Source organism: Panthera tigris, chromosome C2 (assembly GCF_018350195.1).
Source record: "Panthera tigris isolate Pti1 chromosome C2, P.tigris_Pti1_mat1.1, whole genome shotgun sequence".
Lineage (NCBI taxonomy): Eukaryota > Metazoa > Chordata > Mammalia > Carnivora > Felidae > Panthera > Panthera tigris.
This window is the reverse complement of record NC_056668.1, coordinates 8,091,531-8,113,129: the sequence shown is the minus strand read 5'-3', so window position 1 is coordinate 8,113,129 and position 21,599 is coordinate 8,091,531. Positions and strand designations below refer to the sequence as shown.

The 21,599-nt window shown below is 42.2% G+C and overlaps 1 protein-coding gene across 1 annotated transcript in view; it reads left to right on the top strand.

Annotated features, from left to right (window-relative positions):
- Window positions 1–464: 464 nt before the first annotated feature.
- Window positions 465–21,599, top strand: part of DYRK1A (dual specificity tyrosine phosphorylation regulated kinase 1A) — a 139,247-nt gene continuing 118,112 nt past the window's right edge. Inside the window, 1 exon segment of the mRNA XM_042957290.1 lies at window positions 465–534. The gene's annotated coding sequence lies outside the window, so the exon portion shown is untranslated.

Here is a 21,599-nt window from a genome sequence, read left to right as displayed (position 1 = left end):
AATAAGTTTACTACCCAAGTATGTTCCTCTTAAGTTTCTGTGGGTTTGAACAAAGAGAGTCTAGGATTCCTTTGAACTAGAGAGTGTTACTATTTGATCTAGTGGAGACCCGAGAAACTAACGGTTCTCAAACAGGCTTCTGGAGAACTTCTCAGTGTTGTGAGAGTTCCCAAGCTCAGATACTTCTCTTTCTATAGGTTTGGGATGATGCTCTGGAATCAACTTTCTCTTTCTTTCTTTCTTTCTTTCTTTCTTTCTTTCTTTCTTTCTTTCTTTCTTTCTTTCTTTTGAATTTATTCTTAGAGTGAGTGTGCACGGGAGGGGCAGAGAGAGAGAGAGAGAGAGAGAGAGAGAGAGAGAATCCTAAACAGGTTCCACACTGTCAGCGTGGAGCCAGATGCGGGGCTCGATCCCACGAACCGAACCGTGAGATCATGACCTGAGCCAAAATCGAGCCAAAATCAAGATTCAGAAGCTTAATGGACGGAGGCACCCAGGCGCCCCAGGAGTCTACTTTCTTAATTAGGACTCCAGGTAATCCTGTTACAGTACAGTAGAAACATCTTGAGAAACACTCATAGAGTTCATCTTCTTCATTTTGGGGAAGAAAATGGATGTAAAGAAGCAGCTAAATGACTAACCACTGCCCCAGAATAGGCTGGTCTCCAGGGCTGGTGTATGTTTTCCCGACTCCTGGTTCTTTGTTCTTCATACAAACGCAAGAGAGGACGAAATACCAACTGCATTGGGATTTTATAGGGATATGGGTCATTCTCAAATAGTTTTTTTTATGTGTGAGCTCATTGGTAGTGAATGGTTGGATCACTTAATTGTCCTTTTAACAAATAGAGGTAGTCAGATGAATATTTAAAGGTGGGAGGTTGAGGTTTTGAATAAGGTGTTGTTACTCTCAGTGCTGTAGTGGACAGGGTCGTGGACGGGCAGCGTGAGGGGAGATGGTAGGTAGGTGCCTGCCAGGCACGAGGAGAAGGAACCAAGTAGGTCTTGTCCCCGTTCTTACTTTCTTTTTCAAAATCTGCAGTTCTCACTGTCAAATTCGTTCTTTTAGATGAAGCGAAGAGCTGGATTCCCTAATTTAAGATGGAAATATTGCCAGAGGAGTGTGCTTTATCTGTATATCAAGTTAACACTTTATTCTCATGAATTAGCTGGCGGTCATTTTAGAAATTGGAGATGAGCACCTGTACTAACGAGAGAGCTTTGTGGGAAGGGTGGGGGGAAGAACAGGGCACGTGTGCCCTTGCCGGAGGAGAATGAAGGGCATGTTTTTGGAAAGTGCCAGCTTGTGGTAAGTCCTGGAAAGGTTGATGGAGGCTTTTCTGGTGGCCAGAGGTTGGTGGTATTAGACTGACTGCTGGCCTCCTATCACTAAGAGTGTTGGTAATGAAACTGTGGATAATTTTGAGGAAGACCCGCTTGATTGCTTGATTGGGAGTAGAAGGCTTTTTTTTAAATTCGTGTTCATCATTCCTTTTGAGCGGTCTTATACCATGTCAAACATATAGGAATCGTTCTGATGACCTAGGGAATTTTAGTTCCTAAAGATCACCAAGTAATAATGTCCTCGTGATATAAAAAAAAAAAGAAAAAAAAGAAAAAAAAAGTTCAAGGCCTATAGAATGGCGCCTTATCACCCTCCCACCCCCACCTCACGCTCCGTAGGTCATAGTTGTTGTTTTCCTACCAGAAATGTCCTGTGCATGTAGGTGCAACTGTATATATATGCATTAAACATTTATTGTATGTGTGTGTTACAAAGCTGTATGTTCAGTGTGATCCTGTTATTTTTTAAAATTTAGTATTTTTTAAGGAAATTCTACCTCCAGTGTGGGACTTGAACTCACGAATCCCAAGATCAAGAGTTGTGTACTCCACCGACTGAGCCAGCCAGGCACCCTTGATCCTATTTATTTTTTAAAGTGCACAGACATTGTGATTGTGTGTGTGTGTGTGTGTGTAGTGTCTGTGCAGTTAAGAGCGAATGGGATCGTGCCAGACACGCAGATTTGCATCTTAAGTGTCTTGATCTCTTTGGGCCGTATTTCCCTATCGGCCATATGATATTTGCTTGTTGTTTTTAAATGGTTAGGGAGTATTCCGTGTTATGGATGTACCCCAATTTACTCAATCTCTATTAAAGAACATTTGAATTGTTCTTGTATTTTTGTTTTAAAGTGTTCCAGTATACATCCTTGTGCATATAACTGTGTTCTCTAGAACACTAGCCCTAGATTACATATTTCAAAGGGAAATTACCGGTTCACCAAGTATATGCACATTTGAATATGTCTTGCGAAAGTGTCTTCTCAAAAGTAGCACCAATTTCTACTTCACGAGCTGGGTCTGAGAGTTCAGTTTTCCAGATCTCACCAATACTGGTGTCGTCAGAATTTTAAATCTTTGTCAGTTTAATAGGTGAGTAATGATGTTCAGTTGTTTGGATTTGCATTTCTTTAATTATGAGTGAGTTTGAACATCTTAAGTTGTACTCGGAGTTTTGTACTTTAAAAAACGAAATATTCTGTCAGATACATAATTAAAAATATTTTCTGATTTTCCTGCATTTCTTTGTTCTGTTGAGTGAAAAATGGATGTTTCGACAACCTGTAGATGCTTGTAATTGTAAACGCTTTGATAAGTCGTGCAAGGGGATTCTTGCTCCTCATCATCTGAGTAAACTTTTGACCGGCCTCTGTATGAGGCATGCGCATCGTGCTGGTAGGAGCTCTGACTACAGAGGTGGGTGAGATTTGGTTACCTGTGCTGTTAGTGTTGACGTAGCTGTTGGGTGCAGGCACCGTCGTCATAGTAGAGACCACGGCTGCTGACAGGGAGAGGAGTTGACATGTGAAGGACTAGAAGAATGTAGAGAAGTAAGGATTCTGGGGGTTTGAGTGAGCCTTGAGGAGGAGGGACTGAGTCTTGGTTGAACCTGGGGCATTGGCAGTCTGCTGGGGGCTGTCCTGTGGGTGACCTGTGGTAGCAGGGGAAGTGAGGGGTGACTCTGGAGAATGACAGATTCGTGAGCCCCGAGTATCAGTGCGTGTGTGTGTGTGTGTGTGTGTGTGTGTGAGAGAGAGAGAGAGAGAGAGAGAGAGAGAGAGAGATCCTGGAGGAGGGATAGGGACGGTTGCACTGAGAAATGACAGTGATGGGTCTTACAGATTGTGAGGCATTTAATTTGGGGCAACTGAAGGAGGTTCCACAGGGCAGTGATGAGGGGTCTGGGTTGGGGAGATGACAGTGAGAGAAGCAGGGCCTGCCTGGAAGGTAGCTCGTTCTAGGTGTGTAGGCTTGGAGGAATACGAAGAGGTGAAAGGTACAAGTCAGATGGGAGAGCCAAGTTTGGAGCGCCTTAAAAAGTCTCAGTTATTTACTTTTCAGCAGAACAAGTGAATATCGCTGTGTTCAAACAGCAGCGCGGCCAAAGTTGTGGAGATAGAAAGGAGAGAATTGAACCTAGGTAGCGGTACGGTGCCGGAATGATGGGTTTAGCGGGACGGTTGAGAACGTTTCCTCCCGAAGGCCTGAAGGAACTGTCAAGGAACAGAAGATGGAATTATTAGTGTAGTCAGGCTTCCATTAAGGACAGCTGGAAATCGTTTGTAGCACCATTAAAGATGGGCTTAGAAATAGGGCAGTGGGAGAAGGCAATGCTGCAAGGTGTGACTCTGGGAAGGAAAAGGTTGTATCATAATACGTGGTTTGCGAAGTATAGAGTAGCTGAACACGTGACAGAGTATCTTTGTGTTTTCCTGAAGAGTCTCATCTTCTCTTTCTTTTCACGTGTATCCTTATCAGGATACCAATAATCTAAAATGTATTTATCTCGTGAGGTGTTTGGGATTATTTATGGAGCACCTCCTGGTGCCATCCGTGGAACTGGGGCCTGGGCGTCAGTGCTACGGCAAAGCCTACCGTGGGTGTCCTGATGGGAGTCAGGATCTGGTGGGAGATCTTTTGGGGTCTCTAGAGTAGGCTCATGGACTTAGTCTAGGGTAGACATGAATCTTCATTAAAGGGAACACAGAGTCCATGAAATTGAGTGATTTTGGTGTTGCCTTTTGAAGGTCAATTTTTTGGTCTCATTTTAGGTTCTTTCGGCAGTTAACTTTGAGTTAAAGTTTATTTGAATATAAATAGGACTCTAGTCTTTAAGACAAATTCTGTGTGCTGAAAAATTTGTTCCGATTTGATCATTTCTCCTTGAAAAGAACAACTGTCATCTCAGTAGTGTTTTTTTTTTTTTTTTTTTAACTTCATCTTTACATCAAACACATTCATTACTGAATGACATTACTTCCATGGTACAAAAGATTTTGTAAAAGTTTTTTCAAAGTAGCAGTGGTAGGAAAATTATTAGGATCTCATTTGAGCATACTATTATCTAATCTCACCTTTTCAACTTCCCTATAATGGTTCTATGGTACAGTTCAAAACATCAGGAAAGCTAGGTGAATTTACCGAAGAATTGGCCCGAAGGCCCGCGGTTACTCAGCAGTATTCCAGTCAGCTCTGCAGAGGGAAGAAATTGAAGACAGGAGCCTGAGGATTCAGGAGAGACCGCTTGGAGGAAGGCTTCTTGCTGAGTAAGACGAAGATCCAGACACAGAAAGGATGCAGGCATAGAGGGAGAGTCGAGAAAAAAAGGAAAGTTCAATAGCATGGGCAGGAGTGAAAGAGTGATCTGAGCAAATGAGGAGCAAGAACAACTTTGTTTTTTAACGTCTACTTATTTTTCATAGAACACAAGGGCGGGGGAGGAGAGGAGAAGAGAGAGAGAGAGAGCAAGCTCCAGGCTCTGAGCTGTCAGCACAGAGCCCGACGCGGGGCTCGAACTCACGGACCGCGAGATCATGACCTGAGCTGAAGTCGGCCGCTCAACCGAAGTCGGCCGCTCAACCGACTGAGCCACCCAGGCGCCCCAAGAACAGCTTTTAAACGGTACATTGGGACTCCTGCTAGTCACAGGACCCCGCAACTGGATGGTGTGGCCCCAGCTCACTTCCACAGTCTTACCTTCCGGGTCTCCGGACCCCGTCTGGGCATGTGCTGCTGCTTCGGCCGGTAGTCCTCCCCTTTCTTGAAGTCAGCTCCATTTCCTCCTTCACTTTCAGCTCAGATGTCACCTTGTCAGGGAAAGCTGCCCCCCAGCCCCTGCCACCTCTTCGTTTTTAATATCTCCTGTCTTGCTGCATTTTTCTCTATAGTGCTTATTACACTTGATAATTTTTTTTAGTGCTTAGTTGACTAATGCCTTTCAGAGAGAAGGGGCAGTGGTTGGCCCCCTCCCCCCTTCTTTGGGATTGGCAAGTGTTTGGCACATCCTGAGCACCAAGTAAACATTTATTTGTTGAGTGAATCAATGAACTACATGTTTTGATCTTTACTATTTGGTCTCAAGGACCCAAGAACTGTCTTCTTAAAGATAGGACTGGAAAACCATGTAGCCAGGAAAAAGAATTATTTGCTCCTGGATTCCTTTAACAATGCCTGTGAAATACCTACTGTTTGTGAGAAGCCAGATGTTAGGAATATGGAATAGAAACATCGTGCCTTTTTATTTTTTATTAAAGTTTATTTGACTATGCTGTATTGGATTGTGCCTTCTTTATTAAAGGAGCACATCATTTTCGTAGTTTATTGAAATAGTTACAGCCCTTAGTGTTCATTTGGAGAGGTTTTAAAAATTGTGGAGGGAATCAGCCTGGATACTCTTCACGGTTCCTAGCCAGCAGAGTGAGGTTCATTCTCCAGTGGTCTCTGGAATGTCAATCTGGCATTTGCAGTAGCCAATGTCGGGTTCACATTTAAAATAAGTGCTAGCTTTGACTTCATCTAAAAAGTGACGGAAAAGCGAAGACGGTGATTTGTTTGGATGCTTTTTGGCTTTAACTTTTTCAAGTTTGGACAACAGAATGAAAATGATTCGGGAAAGTTCATTGTATGGATGGATTTTTTTTCTTTTTTTAAAGAATGAGTTTCGTAGTTAGAAAATTATTGAAGCTGTTGATCTTGTCAGGTGAATGAGCCTTAAAAAAAATTTTTTTTTAACATCTATTGTTGACAGACAGAGCATGAGTAGGGGAGGGGCAGAGAGAGAGAGAGGGAGACACAGAATCTGAAGCAGGCTCCAGGCTCTAAGCTGTCAGCACAGAGCCCAACGTGGGGCTTGAACCCACAAACCGCGATATCACGACCTGAGCCAAAGTCGGACGCTTAACTGACTGAGCCACTTAGGTGCCCCCAGGTGAATGAGCTTTTAAAAGTTTATAAGGGATTTGTTTAAAATAGTTCTGAAACCTTTCTCAGTGACAGGTCTGTTGTAAATATTTAGGAAAACAAATATTCAGAATTATTCAGTAGCTGTTGAAGCTCTCCTCTCTGTGCCTGGTGCCATGCTAGGCCCTTGGGAGTGAGTTACACGGACATAAACGTCCTTGCCCTCATGAGGCTTTTCAGTATAGTCAGGAGCTCCCTGGAGAGAAATGTAAAGGAAACACGTTCAGCATGAGCACTTCCTCCTTCCCTCCCTCCCTTTGTTTATTTCTTGAACTTGTTTTTGGTGGCAACATGTTAAGAGTCCTTCAAGCTACGTGTTGCTTTATCTCTGATAACATAGGAAGGAGGTAAAGGGGGGAACATTTATAGTACCATGTAAAATAGAAATTTAGATCTTCAGGGTGTTGGTAGCTTTTTAAAAAAGTTAATGTCGATCAGTGAATTTATTCTCTTAAAAAATAAGCTATTTAACGATAATAGCAACAGTAGCTATTATTAATTGATTGCCTGCTATGGGCCAGACACTGTACATATTCATTATTAGTTATTTTAATATTCTCAGCCACTCTACAAGGTGGTTGGTCGTATCTCTGTTTTATAAGCTAGAAGGTTGAGATGTAGGGAAGTAAATTTGCTTAAGGATCATCATAGCAGATTGCATATGCTGCCTCCAGATAATAGAAAACTTAGTTGAATGGGTAAGTGCCATAAAGTTAAACATTTAGAGAGAAAAGAGAGAGAAACATAGAGCTTCTATAATCCATTAATTGAAGAAATAGATACAAGTTCTGGTATACTGGGATTGATGCCTTGTGCTACTGGTTCATTCGTTTTTTCCAATAATAAACAAAAATGTGTAAACGCTTTTTATTTTTTTATTTTTTATTTTTATTTTTTAATTTTTTTTAATGTTTATTTATTTTTGAGACAGAGAGAGACACAGCATGAACAGGGGAGGGGCAGAGAGAGAGGGAGACACAGAATCAGAAGCAGGCTCCAGGCTCTGAGCCATCAGCCCAGAACCCGACGCGGGGCTCGAACTCGCAGACCGCGAGATCGTGACCTGAGCTGAAGTCGGACGCTTAACCGACTGAGCCACCCAGGCGCCCCTGTAAACGCTTTTTTAAAAAAATTGTTTTTTAAAATGTTTTGTTTATTTTTGAGACAGAGACAGAGCATGAGCAGGGCAGGGGCAGAGAGAGAGGGAGACACAGAATCGGAAGCAGGCTCCAGGCTCTGAGCCGTCAGCCCAGAGCCCGACGCGGGGCTCAGACTCACAAATGGCGAGATCATGACCTGAGCCGAAGTCGGTCGCCTAACTGACTGAGCCACCCAGGCACCCCTAAACGCTTTCTATATTTGAGGAATTCTTTATCTTAAGGGTCTTGGGGGGAAGTAGAAATCTTCAATTTTGAAAGCCAAATTTGCTCACTTTCTCTGCATCTTTTGGAGTTGGGACATGGTCGTGTGACCTGGGGCCTCCAGGCCACTACCTCAGAAGCTAGTGATTTTCAGAAGCAGACACTTTGTCAGATCTGTGTCCCGCAGTGCAAGGGGATGGCAGCTGCACCTGTTTCCCGGAGGTGGGCAGCGACAAAGATTCAGCTGTAGCGTTTGGTTCCTGGTGTCACTGGCGTCTGTCCTGGTTGCAGTGACTGAACCATGTGTTGTCTCCACTGGACCAGATCTGTGGTTTGAATCTTGGGTGTTCTTCATTATGTAGCCTTCCAGTCTGGCCCTCCTGGGGTTTTCTGTGAGTTGCCTAATATGCTTTAATAACTTCCTTTTCAGTTTCAGCAAAGCCAGAGTTAGTTTCTTTTGTTTGCAACTAAGAACCTTTACTTAGATGATGCTAATTAAGGTAATTGACAATTCCAAGAAACTCCAGGGTCAGGGTTACTTGCATCTAGATTAGAATTTATTAGTGGGAAGAGTTCATGTATATTAAGTGAAATAGTTACATGCTGGCTGCTTATTGATTTAATGAATTTGCTGATTTGAATTTGCCTCTTCTAGGTATTGGGGATACAGGAGTGACAAGATAGACAAGATCCCTGCCCTCACAGAGGTTAATTCTGTTGTGAAAAGTAGAGAAAGCAAGAGAGCAAATAACAATGGCAAAGAGTGCTAAATGCCATGATAAAAATAAAGGTGGGGTACTGTAATAGATAACGGGGTGTGGGTAGGTTTAGGAGATGTGTCTTATAAAACATTTACTTTAAAATCATCGTCAGGAGTCGTGACTTGGGTTTTTGACTATGAGGCAGTACATTCTGAATTTACCCACCTTCCGTAACCACCTAGGAAACTGGACAAAATACATGAAACAACGATTTTCAGGTATTGAACAACAGGCAGTACAGAACTGTAATCCCTGACAGATGGGGAGCAAATGAGATGAGCCCTTTGATGGCCCAGCTTTCTTCTTGGGAGGCAATTTTCAGATCTCAGTGCAGGGAGGGGGATCCCAAATAGAGCCTTTGGCCTCACTGAGTTGAGGAAGCAAAGATTGGAGTTGGGGTTCTGCTCCAGCAGAATGGTTCTGTTTTGAGGAGCAGGGTTCTGGAGAGAAGGGAGCTGGGCAGAGCATAAGTCTTCTTAGTGGTCCTCTTCAATGATTGATTGAAGATTAATCTGTGCACATGTAGGGTGCAGTTTCATAAAGGAACAGTTCCTGGGGAAGAAATCCACTGGAAAACTGTAAGCAGAACAATTCTCAGAGCTCACATAGGGCTGGGAAATAATTTGAGTACCTTGTAGCCAGAAGACAAAAGTTCTTGTTAAATGCTGTGTTCATTGAGACTCCAGAAGGGTCATGTCTTAGTAGTGGGGCCAAATTGGTCCTCAAATAAAGGCTTCTCTAGATCTCACTGGAAAATGTTTAAAAACAAGCCTCAAAAGGCACAAACTAATCTTAAAGGAATGTAATTGCCTGCAAAGTCCAATACTCTTTAAAGAAATATAACAAAACCTAATACTTAACAGTTTAAAATGACCAGCATCCAATCAAAAATTCCTAAATATGTGTAAAAGCAGGTTCACCTGGCTTATAGTTAGGATATCAGTCATTTGAAACCAACCCAGAACTGAAAGGTGTTAGAATTGACAGGCAAGGACATTAAAGCAGTTATTGTAGCTGTATCCCATATGTTTAAAAAGGTAGAGACTGGAAAGGTGAAAAAGAGACCCAAATAAAACCATTTAGAGGTGAAAAGTAATGTGTGAGATGAAAAATACATTGGCTGGCATTAATGGCAGATTAGACATTACAAAAGAAAAGATTAATGAATTTGAAGACCTAGAAGAGAAAACTCAATAGAAACAGACAGAAATGACAGAGATAATGGAACTAGCAAACAGGGTAGTTCAGATGGCTTTTATGAAACGTAGGGTCAGATTATGGTTAACGTTGGCACCTTCATACGTGAGTTTTGCTTAAAAAGAACAGTTGTGAATGCTACCTGAATTTGGCTTGATATGTAGTTAAGAGTAGTTGAAAATCAGTATTTCAGTAAAGCACTGGGGTATATGATGGACGAACTTTATTATGCAGTAGTGTTTAGTTGTTTTTTGGTATGTAACAGTGTTTCTCCACAGAGTTAGAAACTTATACAGGTATGATCTCATAGTTTTTGGGGGTCTGAGGCCTGGGTACAATTTAGCTGGGTCCTCTGCTTTAGGGCCTCAGGGCTACAGTCAGGATGTTGGCCGGGGCTCTGGTAACATGTGAGGCATGACTGGGGAAAGATCTCTTTGAGACTCATTCGGTCGTTGGTAGAATTCAGTTTCTTGTTTACTATTGCACTGAGGGTCTCAGTTTGTTGCTACCTGTTAGTAGGCATCTGCCCTTAGTTCTTTGCCGTATGGTCCTTTCCAACAGGGCCACTTCACTTTCTCAAAGACAGTAAAGGAGAGTGTCATCTCTTCACAAGACAGATGTACACTCTTAGGTATCATACCTGCAGAAGTGACATCCTATCACTTCTCCTGCGTTCTCTTGGTTCTGAGAAGCAAGGTCCCGGGCCCCGGGTCAAGGAGCGGGCCATGCCACGAGGCCACGAACAGCATGAGGCCATGTCATAGGAGCCATGCTAGGGTCTGTCCAGTGTGTAGTGGGGAAGAGTGCATTCCGTGGAGTCTGATCTAGGTACCTGGCTTTGAATCTTAGCCCTGTCTCTTCCCAGCTGTGTAAACTGAGCCTCGGTTTTCCTTTGTATAGAATTGGGATAATAGGTGTCTACTATTCATAGTATCGTGAAGAGTAAGTGAATGCGTATAAAGTGCTCAGGACTTTATCCTACCAGCTCCTACTCATCTCTTCTGTCTCCGTTTAGATCTCACATATTTAGGGAGGCCTTCTCTGATTCCTCTTTGACTCCTTCTAACCTCCTGTCTACGTTAGGTTTAAAATACCGTGAACTTTTTCTTCTCATCACTTCACACGTTTTCCACCTGAATTTTATAGCTGTGAGGTTATTTATTTATGTAGCATCTGCTTTCTTTAGCCTAAGCTGCTTGAAAGCAAGGGTCGGGTCTGTTCTGTTCACTGCTGTGTCTTCAGGGCTTGGCACATAGAAGACTCCATAAATGTTTGTTGAGTGACTGAAAGAATGAGGTTAAAATGCACGTGTTGTTGCTTTGAGAAGGCGTTTTTTGTGTCACCGTACTCTGTTTTCGCAGGTACTGGAGTGGCCAGCCTAAAAGATAAGTGGTTAGAAACATTCGTGGTCCTGTGTGCCTGCCCACTAGCTAGCATGGGGAGACTGAAGCATAGTAGTCTTTAAACTGATGGTAAGGGTTTCCAGAGTGGACACTAACTAGTGGTTAAAAAAACCCCAAAAAACGCAAGAGAACTAAGAGGCCTAAGGGACGAAGACATGAATAAAAATCACTCCTGGTGGATCCGAAGCAGAGTACACGGTGGGAAGCTTCTCTTCTCTGTAAATGTGCTCTGCAGACCCGTCCTCAAGATGCTGTGGTGTGGAGGAAATCCGCTCGGAGAAAATTGCCTTCCTGAAGCTTCCCCATGCCCATTAGCATGTTATAGCAAACCCTCTTGTCACCCGGTAATGCGGAAGGACAGACTTTCTCAAGCTTGCTCTGTACACTGTGTGAGTATACGCCTACCACAACCTAGTAAGGTAGTATTTTATTTAATGGATGATAAAATTTAGGCTTAGAGTTGAAGTAATTTTTCGTAGTGGTTGGTAAGGTAGGATTCAAACCAGGCTCAGCCCTCACTCAGCGTTACTATTCAGTGTTTGCTTCTGTGGACTGTGTTGTTAGCAGATACTAGGTGAATTTCATGAGTGCAGAAACCATGTGTATTTTGTGTGCGTTTTGTGTCTAGGACTAGAATCTTGCTTGGCCCTTAATACATGGCTGAATGTTGGCGTTTTGGTATTATTTTATACTGTGTCTCAGCTTCCCAAGTTAAATTACAGTTGACCCTGAACAGTGTGGGGATTAGGGTTGCTGAACCCCCCTGTGCAGTTGAAAATCCACAGAAACCTTTTTTTAAAGAGAGACCTGATTTATTTATTTTTAAATGTTTTATTTATTGAGATGTATTTATTATAATAATATAAATTTATTATTTATTATAATAATAACATACATTTATTTTATTTATTTTTATTTTTTTTTCAACGTTTTTTTATTTATTTTTGGGACAGAGAGAGACAGAGCATGAACGGGGGAGGGGCAGAGAGAGAGGGAGACACAGAATCGGAAACAGGCTCCAGGCTCCGAGCCATCAGCCCAGAGCCTGACGCGGGGCTCGAACTCACGGACCGCGAGATCGTGACCTGGCTGAAGTCGGACGCTTAACCGACTGCGCCACCCAGGCGCCCCTTATTTTATTTATTGAGCGCGAGGGGTGGGGTAAGGGCGGAGAGAGAGGGTCACAGAGGATCTGAAGCGGGCTCTGCACTGACAGCTGCGAGCCCCACGTGGGGCTTGGACTCACGAACCGCAGGATCATGACCTGAGCTGAAGTCACTCAACCGACTGAGCCATCCAGGCACCCTGAAAATCCACATAAACCTTTTGACTCTCCTCGAAGTTAACTGCTAATAGCCTGCTGTTGATTGGAAGCCTTCCCCATAACAAATAGTTGATGAACAGATATTTTGTATGTTATACGTACTATATACTGGGTAGAATAATACGTGTTTCTTAATTTTTTTGGTAGTTCTCGGCTCTGCAGTTCATCTGTGAATTTTTTCAAATTGTCACAAATCTCCAAAAAATTTTTCCAATGTATTTATTGGAAAAAAATCCTCATTTAGGTGGACCCTTGAGTTTAAAACCATGTAGTTCAAGAGTCAACTGTACTTGTAAAACTTGAGAGTTTGGTAGGTAACGGCTAGTGTAATCCAACCAGTGTAATGTATAACAAAAAATAACTTATGTTTTCACTTTGGGTGATCTAGTAGAGTTATGTCCCCAAAGAGGAAACATTTTTGTAGTCTTGGTTCCTCTCCTGTCACTTTTAAATTTACTTTTATTACCAAACCCTCTTGAGTTTTGTTTCTGAAATAGTCTTCAATTAAGTTCTTTCTTCACATTATTGTTAATGACCTCTCCAGAGATCAGATTAGTCTCTTTTGGCTTACTGCATTAGTTTTCTTCAGAATTTTCAGTTTTGGGGTGCCTGGGTGGCTCAGTAGGTTGGGTGTCCGACTTTGGCTCAGGTCATGATCTTGTGGTTCGTGGGTTCAGGCCCCACGGGTTCTGTGCGGACAGCTCAGAGCCTGGAGCCTGCTTCAGATTCTCTGTCTCCCTCTCTCTCTGCCCCCTCCTGCTCGTGCTCTGTCTCTCTCTCAAAAATAAACATTTACAAAAATTATAAAAAAAGGAATTTTTAGTTTAACATGCATGTAATCCAAATTGAATACTAATGAAAGGTTTCTAATGAAAAAAGTTGTCCCCAGACACACCCCTCAGTAGTCCTGCACCCTAGAGCAGGGCTTCCCAAACGTTGTCACCTCAGGGTCTACACGGGCACGGTAGAATACAAGAGGCTGTCTAGGTCCCGAGGTCTTTACGGGATCTGGGCTCATCTGAAATATTCGTGGCCCTGCGTGCCCTGCCTACTGGCTCGCGAGCTCTTTTACCTCAGCTCTTGGTTTCTTCCGTCTACCTCTCTGATACGCTTATTGTACCAGTCAGGATGCTTTTGGATGCTGGTACGGAGATCCGGACTCAGACGAGGTTCAGTTGGAAGTCCAGAGGTAGGATGGCCTCTAGGGCTAATTGATTTGGTGGCACAGTAATGTCTTCAGGGACCCAGTTTTTCCATCCCCCCCTCGAGTCACTCGCTGGCTCCATGCACAGATTAATTAGGTGGCTGCAGCAGTTTGAGGAGTTGTATCCAGACACAACAGTGTCCACAGGAAGAGGAGAGAACTCTTTCTTGTAGCTGTGTAAGAATGTGGAAACTGCCCAGAAACTCTTTGGTAGACTTGTCTGGGTTGTATGACTGTTTGTGAAACGCTCACTAGAAAGGGAAATGGGGTTACCTTTGACCAGTTGGGCATCATCGTGGAGCTGGCTACACCGTCCCCTGAGCACGTGCCTAACTGGGGTGATGTGCACATGGGTCTTGAATGAAAACAGCTTCTATTACAAAGGAAGAAAGGAGAGGTTGGAGGCTGAGTAGGTTAGGTAGGTAACCTTGACTCTGTTTTTGTATTTAGCTTAAAATTTTAGATACTATTTGTTGACTTTCTATTAAGGTAGGTGAACATTTAACTTTAACCCTGCCTTAATACTTTTCTCTTTCCATCTACCCATTATAGTTACATTTTTTTTTTCATGAAACATTTGGTATTTATGATTATGTAAGTACACTATGGAGCTATATTGTATACTATGATTACATTTCCCTCCTTGTATAGTTTTGTTTTTCCTGGAATTAACAATTGTATTTCCGCTTGCTTTGTTTTCTAGGTCCGTGTGACTGAGTTTTCCCATACCTTCCGTTAGGCTCTCAATATAGTTTTTTGCACAAACATATCAGATAGCTAGTTCTCCTGTCCCCACAAGAATCTTCTTAGGGGACCCTTCATCAAGCCTTGCCTGTATGAAATTCTTGCTCTTTGGGCCTAATAGTATTACTTTTGCAAATCTCCAGCAGGGTTGTGTCTTCTGTTTCCTGGTTCTCTGACCTTTACCTTTCCTGTTTTTATCTTTCATTTTGCTGGAGTACAGCTTTCGGTGCTTCCTTTGGAAGGGTGCATGAAAGGTCAATTTTTTGAGACCTTGTCTGAAAGTATCTTTAATCTGTTTTCCCTCCTGATTAGAAGTTTTGGTTGGGTATGGGATTGTAGGTTGAATATAGGTTTTACTGCAAGCTTCTGAGTATATTACTTCATGGTCTTCTAGCTTCATGTAGCAGATATAATTTGTATTCTGGATTCTATTAAAACAAAAACTATGGAAAAGTTAGAGAACATAATGAGCTTCCAGATACTTGTCACTCAGCATCATCATTTATCAATTCATGGCTGCTTTCAAAAAAAAACCAAAACAACAAAAAACCGGTATTCCTGCCTACCCCTCTTTCACTTGAGTTTTTACAAAAACCCAGATATCTGATTTCAGTTGTGAATATTTCAGTATATATCTCTAAAAGATAAGGGCTGATTTCTAAACTATAACCCCAGTACCATTATCATACCTTAAAAAGATTAATAGTAATTTTTCACATATCCAGTAAGAGTTCAGATGGCCTGGATTGCCTCATAATGGTATGTTTTTAAAACGCTTGATTCAAACAGGATCTAAGTAAGGTCCCTTAATCGATCGATTGCTCCTCTGCATCTTTTTTTTTTCCTCCTTGACTTTGTTGAAGAAACGGTGTCTTCTATCTTGTTTTACCTCTAGTCTAGATGTTGAGTGAATCCCTGTGGTGTCATTGACGTGTTCCCCTGTCCCTTGTATTTTCTGGTACTTGGTAATAAGATCTAAGGCTTGATAAAATTCCATATGTAATGCTTTCTCTTTGTTTTTTGTTGGGAGGAGGGTGGTAGGTAGGGAGACTGGTCCGTGGGTGGGTGATCGGTTTCCTTTGGGAGGGACACAATATTCGAGGCTGTTGGCAGCCGTTACATATTACATACATCCATTAATTTATTAGTAGATTCTGGTCCTTTTTGTATGACCCCTCCCCCATGTTTTGTTGTTGCTGTTCATTCTCTGGAAGTTTTAAGGATCTGTTCTTTGTCTCTGGTGTGAAGTTTTGTAGTGATGTGCTTTGGTGGCTGGTTTCATTGTGTTGGACCCATCCTTTTACTTTGGAGGTACCTGTTCTTCAGATATGGGTAAGTTTTTTGTATGCTTTCCTTGATAACTGCTTTTCTTTGGTCTTCTCAAGTGACGTACACTTGGGTTATCTTGTCTATTTGCTATTTGTTAATTCTTACTCTTCTTGGGAGATATTTTTCAACTTTTATCTTCCATCAGGGTTATCATTTGTTCTTTGTTTTTTATTTTTCCTTGAAGTTTATTTCCTTATTTTGAGACAGAGAGAGTGTGGGGGAGGGACAGAGAGAGAAGGAGAGATTGAGAATCCCGACCAGGCTCTGCACTCTCAGTGCAGAGCTCGTGGCGGGGCTCAAACCCACAAACCATGAGATGAAATCAGAGTCAGACGCTTAACCGACTGAGCCATCCAGGCGCCCTGCCTTTTTTGTTTGTTTTGTTTTCTGTTAAACTAGCGTTTTGTTCTACTTCACGATAACATGTATTCTTTTACCTCCTCAAGCACATGATAGTATAGTTTGACACCGTTGTTTTTTTGGTTGTTTGTTTTCCCTCTTTGTGGCATTGCCTCAGTTTCCTCTGGATTCCCATTTTTCTGCTTGTTTTGACTTCTGTCTTTAACGTTGGCACCTTTCCTCAAATATTTGGCCATTTTCGGGCTGGTGGCTTTCACTTCAGGGTAAGGTGTGGTAAAGTGGATGGAAGCTCTCTGTGAGGTGTGAGGCTGGCTTCTTTACTGAAGGCTTGGTGTGGAGATCGAGGAACCCACGAATAGGAGTGTCCCCAGTGCTTTCACTCCAGGCCTCTGGCTGTCGCCTGATTGTCCCCATGCCTGGGGGAGAGGGAAGGGATATTCCTGTTGCTGGTGTTCTGGAGGCAGAATTGGGGAGGGGAACTGGAGTTCACAGTTCTGTGTCAAGACTCTTCATGGATTCGGTTTTGGTTTCCCGCCTCAAAACTGCTCTCTGTTGCACTTGATGTCTCCAGGTCCAGAGCGTCTGTTCATGTCCCCCATAGATTATGCCTTTGGGCTCTTTGCAGACATGGCGGTTGCCAGCCTGGACAGAGCTGGGACTGCAATTTGAGATCTTGCTGCCTTATTTTATTTACTTGTTTACTGAAATGAACTCAGAAATGTTTGCAGGTATAATACAAGTAACTTCTGTTTCCTGAACCACTTGAGAGAAAGTTGTTGACATGATGTCTCTTTCTTTTTGAATATCGTAGCGCATAATTCCTACAAACAGGGACACTCTCTTGCGTAACGTAACGGTAATACCACCACAAAAGGCAGGAAGTTAATATTGATACATCACAGCTGTCTGATCCCTAAGACTCCATTCAAGTTGCGGCAGTTGTCCCGGGAGTGTTCTTTATGGGAAGAGGATACAGTCTAGGATTACTTATGCATTTTATCGTCATGTCTTTTCAACTGTTTTGATCTAGAACAGTTCCTCATCTGTTCTTTCTTCTATGACGTTGATATTTTTGAAGAATACAGGCTGGTTATTTTAGAGTCACCGATGCGTGTTTGTCTGATGTTTTCTTTGTATTAGATGGTACGTGAAGCATCTTTGTAGGACTATCGTAGAAGCGACGCTATATTTTTCTCATTGCATTGTTAGGTGGTGTACTCCTGGCGTTGTGTTTCTGCTGTAACAAATTACCACAGATTGAGAGGCTTAAAAACCACAAATTTATTATAGTACGGTTCTGGAGTTCAGAAGTCCAAAATGGATCTCACCTGGGCTCACATCAAGGTGCAAGCCAGCTTCCATTACTTTCGAAGGCTCTGCTGGACAGTGTCTGTCCTTCTTTTGCAGCTTCTAGAGGCTGTCCGTACTCTTTGACTTCTGGCCTCCTCCTCCATTTTCAGAGTAGTCGCTTTGGACCTTGTCCATCGTCTGCTGCCGTCTCCCTCTCCTTCCTCTTTCACTTTTAAGGACTGTTGTGATGATACTGGTTAATCTCTTTATTTTAAAGTCATCTGATTGGCAAGTTCAGTTTCTCCTGCAACCTTTATTCAACCCTTCGCCCTGTAAAGTAACACGTTTACAGGTTCTTAGGATCAGGACGTGGACATCCTTCGGGGGGGGGGGGGGGTAGCGTTATTGTGCCATATGATCATATGATTTCCCTTTGTCCTGTTTTCTGATAATGTTCACTTTGATCACTTGATTATGGTGGTGCCTTCAGACTTCTTCATTTTAAAGTTAATCCCCGCCCTTGTAATTAGTGTGTGTTTTGTGTAGAGGTACTTTGAGACTATGTAAATAGCCCATTATTAGTAATCAGACTTCTAATTTAGTCACTTATTTTATATCACTATGGGTACCTGATTTTCTATTTTATGTAATGGGTAATAATCCATAATTGTAGTTAGTTACTTACTTTAATGCTCCAGTTGTCCAGGATTTTGTTAGAAGAAGCTCCTTCAAGTTGGTGTCTGTGCCCTTTTGGAATGTCTCCAATATGTTTTGAGCACTTTGCAGGCTTATCTTGAACTTCTGTCTCAGTCTGGAATTGGAATTGGACAATTTTTCCAAGGAGCCCTGTTTTTATTTTTTAAATAATCCTTTGTTTTGAAATAATCATAAACTCACAAGAAGCTGCAAACATAGTTTAAAGTCCCATGTACCTCCTTTATCCAACTTCTCCCAATGGTGAGTTTTATGTTAGCTCTACCAGGATACCCAAATCAGGAAATTGACATATCTGGTACATTTCTGTTAACTAGACAACAGACAGACCTTATTCGGTTTTTAGTGTTCTTTAAACCTACGTGTGTGCGTGTGTAGTTCCTTGTAACTTTATACCGTGTCTAGATTTGTGTACCTATCCCCACAATCAAGATAATAGAACTGCTCCATCACTTTAAAAGAACTCTCTTCTGCTATCCAACCCCTTTGAATTCCCAGCAGCCCTACAACCATCAGTTCATTCTCCATGTCTGTGGTTTTGTCATTTCCATATGTTGTATGAATGGAAGCTTACAGTGTGTAGCCTTTTGAGATCAACTCTTTTAACTAAGCATAATGCCCTCGAGGTCCATTTGTTGTTGAGTGAATCAATAGTTAATTTCTTTTTATTGCCAAGTAGTATTCCGTAGTATGGATGGACCAAGTTTGTTCAGCCGCTCACCTATGGCGGGACATTTAGGTTGTTTTCCAATATATTGTGTAATAATATGAATAAAACGGCTTTCAACGTTTGAGTACAGGTTTTTGTATAAATGTAAGTGTTCCGTTTCTTGGTGGTATATGCCCGAGATTGAGATGGCTGGGTCACAGGGTGAATGCATGTTTAGTTTTGTGAGCAGCTGCCAGACTGCTTTCCAGAGTGTCCGTACCACGTTTTGTTCCCAGCAGCAAAGTACGAGGGATCCCGTTTCTCAATATCCTTCTCACCATTTGGTGTTACGACTGTTTTTCATTTAGCTGTTCTGATAGGTGTAGTGATATCCTGTTGCGGTTTTAATTTGCATTTCCCTAATGACAGATGATGGTGAACAGCTTTTCATGTGCTTATTTGCTCTCACTTCTTCGGTGAAGTAACTGTTCATGTCTTTTGCCCATTTTCTGATTGGATTGGTTTTTTTTTTTTCTGCTGTTGAGTTATGAAAGTTGCGTATTCTAGGTGCGGGGTCTTTGTTCACTGTGTGGTCTGCGCGTGCTCTCTCCCAGTCCCTAGCGTATCGCGTAGCTTGTCACTTCATCCTCTTAGCAGTTTTTTTCAGAGTGAGCGTTTTAAATTTTAATGAAGTTCAGTTTAGTAAATTTTTCTTCAGTGGTTCGTGCCATTTGAGTCAAGTTGGAGAACTCTGCCTAGAGCTCTGGTTCTTTTCATGGAAATGGCATTTAATACGCAAGTGCCGGGCATTAGGTATGCTCACTGCTCTCAAGGTGTGCATGCTCCCAGGCTCTCAGTGGACAGAGCCAGAGAATATGTGTGTGTCCTGAACCTTTCCGGGATCGGGGTGCCTCGTTTTCTTGGTACTTCCAAGTGTCAGCATTCATTCTGTGGCTTCCTTCATTCTCCTCTAAGTCCGCTACCACAGTCCGTCTTCTTTGCACTGTCTAAAAACCTGTTTCTCCATCACCGTCTTTCTTGTTTTATTTTCCTTTATTGATTTTAAGTAGATTTTATATTCATTGGAGTTTTGTGAGAGAGCAAAGGTAAATGCATGGATTACCGTCTATGTTGAATGTATATTTATTGAAGCTGTAATATTCCCCTCTCAGATCAGTTTTTGTCTTTGATTATCTTTTTTTTTTTTTTTTTTTTTTTAAATTTTTTTTTTCAACGTTTTTTATTTATTTTTGGGACAGAGAGAGACAGAGCATGAACGGGGGAGGGGCAGAGAGAGAGGGAGACACAGAATCGGAAACAGGCTCCAGGCTCCGAGCCATCAGCCCAGAGCCTGACGCGGGGCTCGAACTCACGGACCGTGAGATCGTGACCTGGCTGAAGTCGGACGCTTAACCGACTGCGCCACCCAGGCGCCCCGTGTCTTTGATTATCTTTTGCACTGCTACCCTTTTTCGCCTTCCACCCTGATTGTGCTATTCCACAGCCTATAATCTTTCATGATTCTCATTTCCATGGAATGAAGATCCAGTATTCAGGTTCTCTTTGTAGTTGTACCTCTGCCTACCTTTCTGATCTCTTTTTCTGCAGCCCTACTGTATTTGTTCCATGTAGAGTTATTTAAGTAGTTTACATTTCCCCACATGTGTTGCGTTCTCCTTTTCTCTGAACTTTCATTTGGAGCACATTATCTGTACTTCTTTTACAACATTTTCCATAGAGCACAGATCCTGGCATATAGTGGGTGCTTGGTACATTAAATAAATAATACTTCCTTTAAAATGACGCCATTCAAACTGCTTTTATCCACCTTCGTTTCCTAATGGTATCATATGGTATCTTACATAAGTTTCAAAGCAACTCTGTGCACCACTATTCATCTTACATAAATGCTGCTGAATGCTATGGTATTGCCCAAGGTCCATAGGAGTTCAACGACATTTAACAGGCATTTGTGTATCTTATTATGTGGCCAGCCCTGATTTAGATGCTACAGACCCTTGGGGAACAAAGCTGATAAGCGTGCCCCTAGTGGGACCAACGTTAGAATCCTTAAATTCCAGCTGTTGTGGGATGGGTTTGAGGGGAGGTCTTCCATAACCTTAGTTACTCATCTCAGATGTCCTCTCCTTTAGTCTTTCCTAACTCTCCTGGAAGGAGGCAGGAATGGGGTAGAAAGAACAGCTCCATCTTCTGTGTTCTCGTTAGTTCCTTTTGTGTTTACGTGTACACAGCTTTATTCTAGAAAGTGTTTGTAGTACCATTATTTGTATTTGGGGCCTTTGCTAAGTTGAACTGCTGTGGGCAAGACTGGTTTTTTTTTTTCTTCCTGGTATCCAGGATGCTTGGCACATCGTGTATAATATTCTCAACGATTCTCCGAACTCGTTGATAGAGATTGACATTTACCCATGATTGTCATTTCTTAATAGTAGGCAACAATACTCTTCCTTACCCCACTGACTCTATGTAAAGATACAAATCAGTTTCAAAACCTCCACTCCATACACTCTGAAAGAGGTCATCTACGGGTTAGTTTTTAGTGCAGTTTAATAAATCAGCTGTTCTGTTTCTGGATGTGTCTGGAGGTCTCTAGTCTTGAGGTGGAGCCTTGACCCCGTCTCTCGTCCAGCATTAGCCAGCTGGTAGCGCCTGTGTTATTTGTCAAAGAAGTGCGTTAATACAGTCTGTTAGAATTTACTAGCCTTTTTTTTCAAGTCCAAGAAGATAAATTATTTCAGAAGATCTAGAATATTTACTTTCAAACATTTTGCAGACAGGTACATTGTAATTTTCCTTTGTATTTGCATACAAAATGTTAAACTTGATCTTAGCCGAAAGGCCGAGAAGCGATTGCATACAAAATGTTGAGCTTATCTATGGCTGTTTCACAAAGCAGGCCAAACCTGGTGGCTTACCATTTCTTCGCTCACAATTTTCCA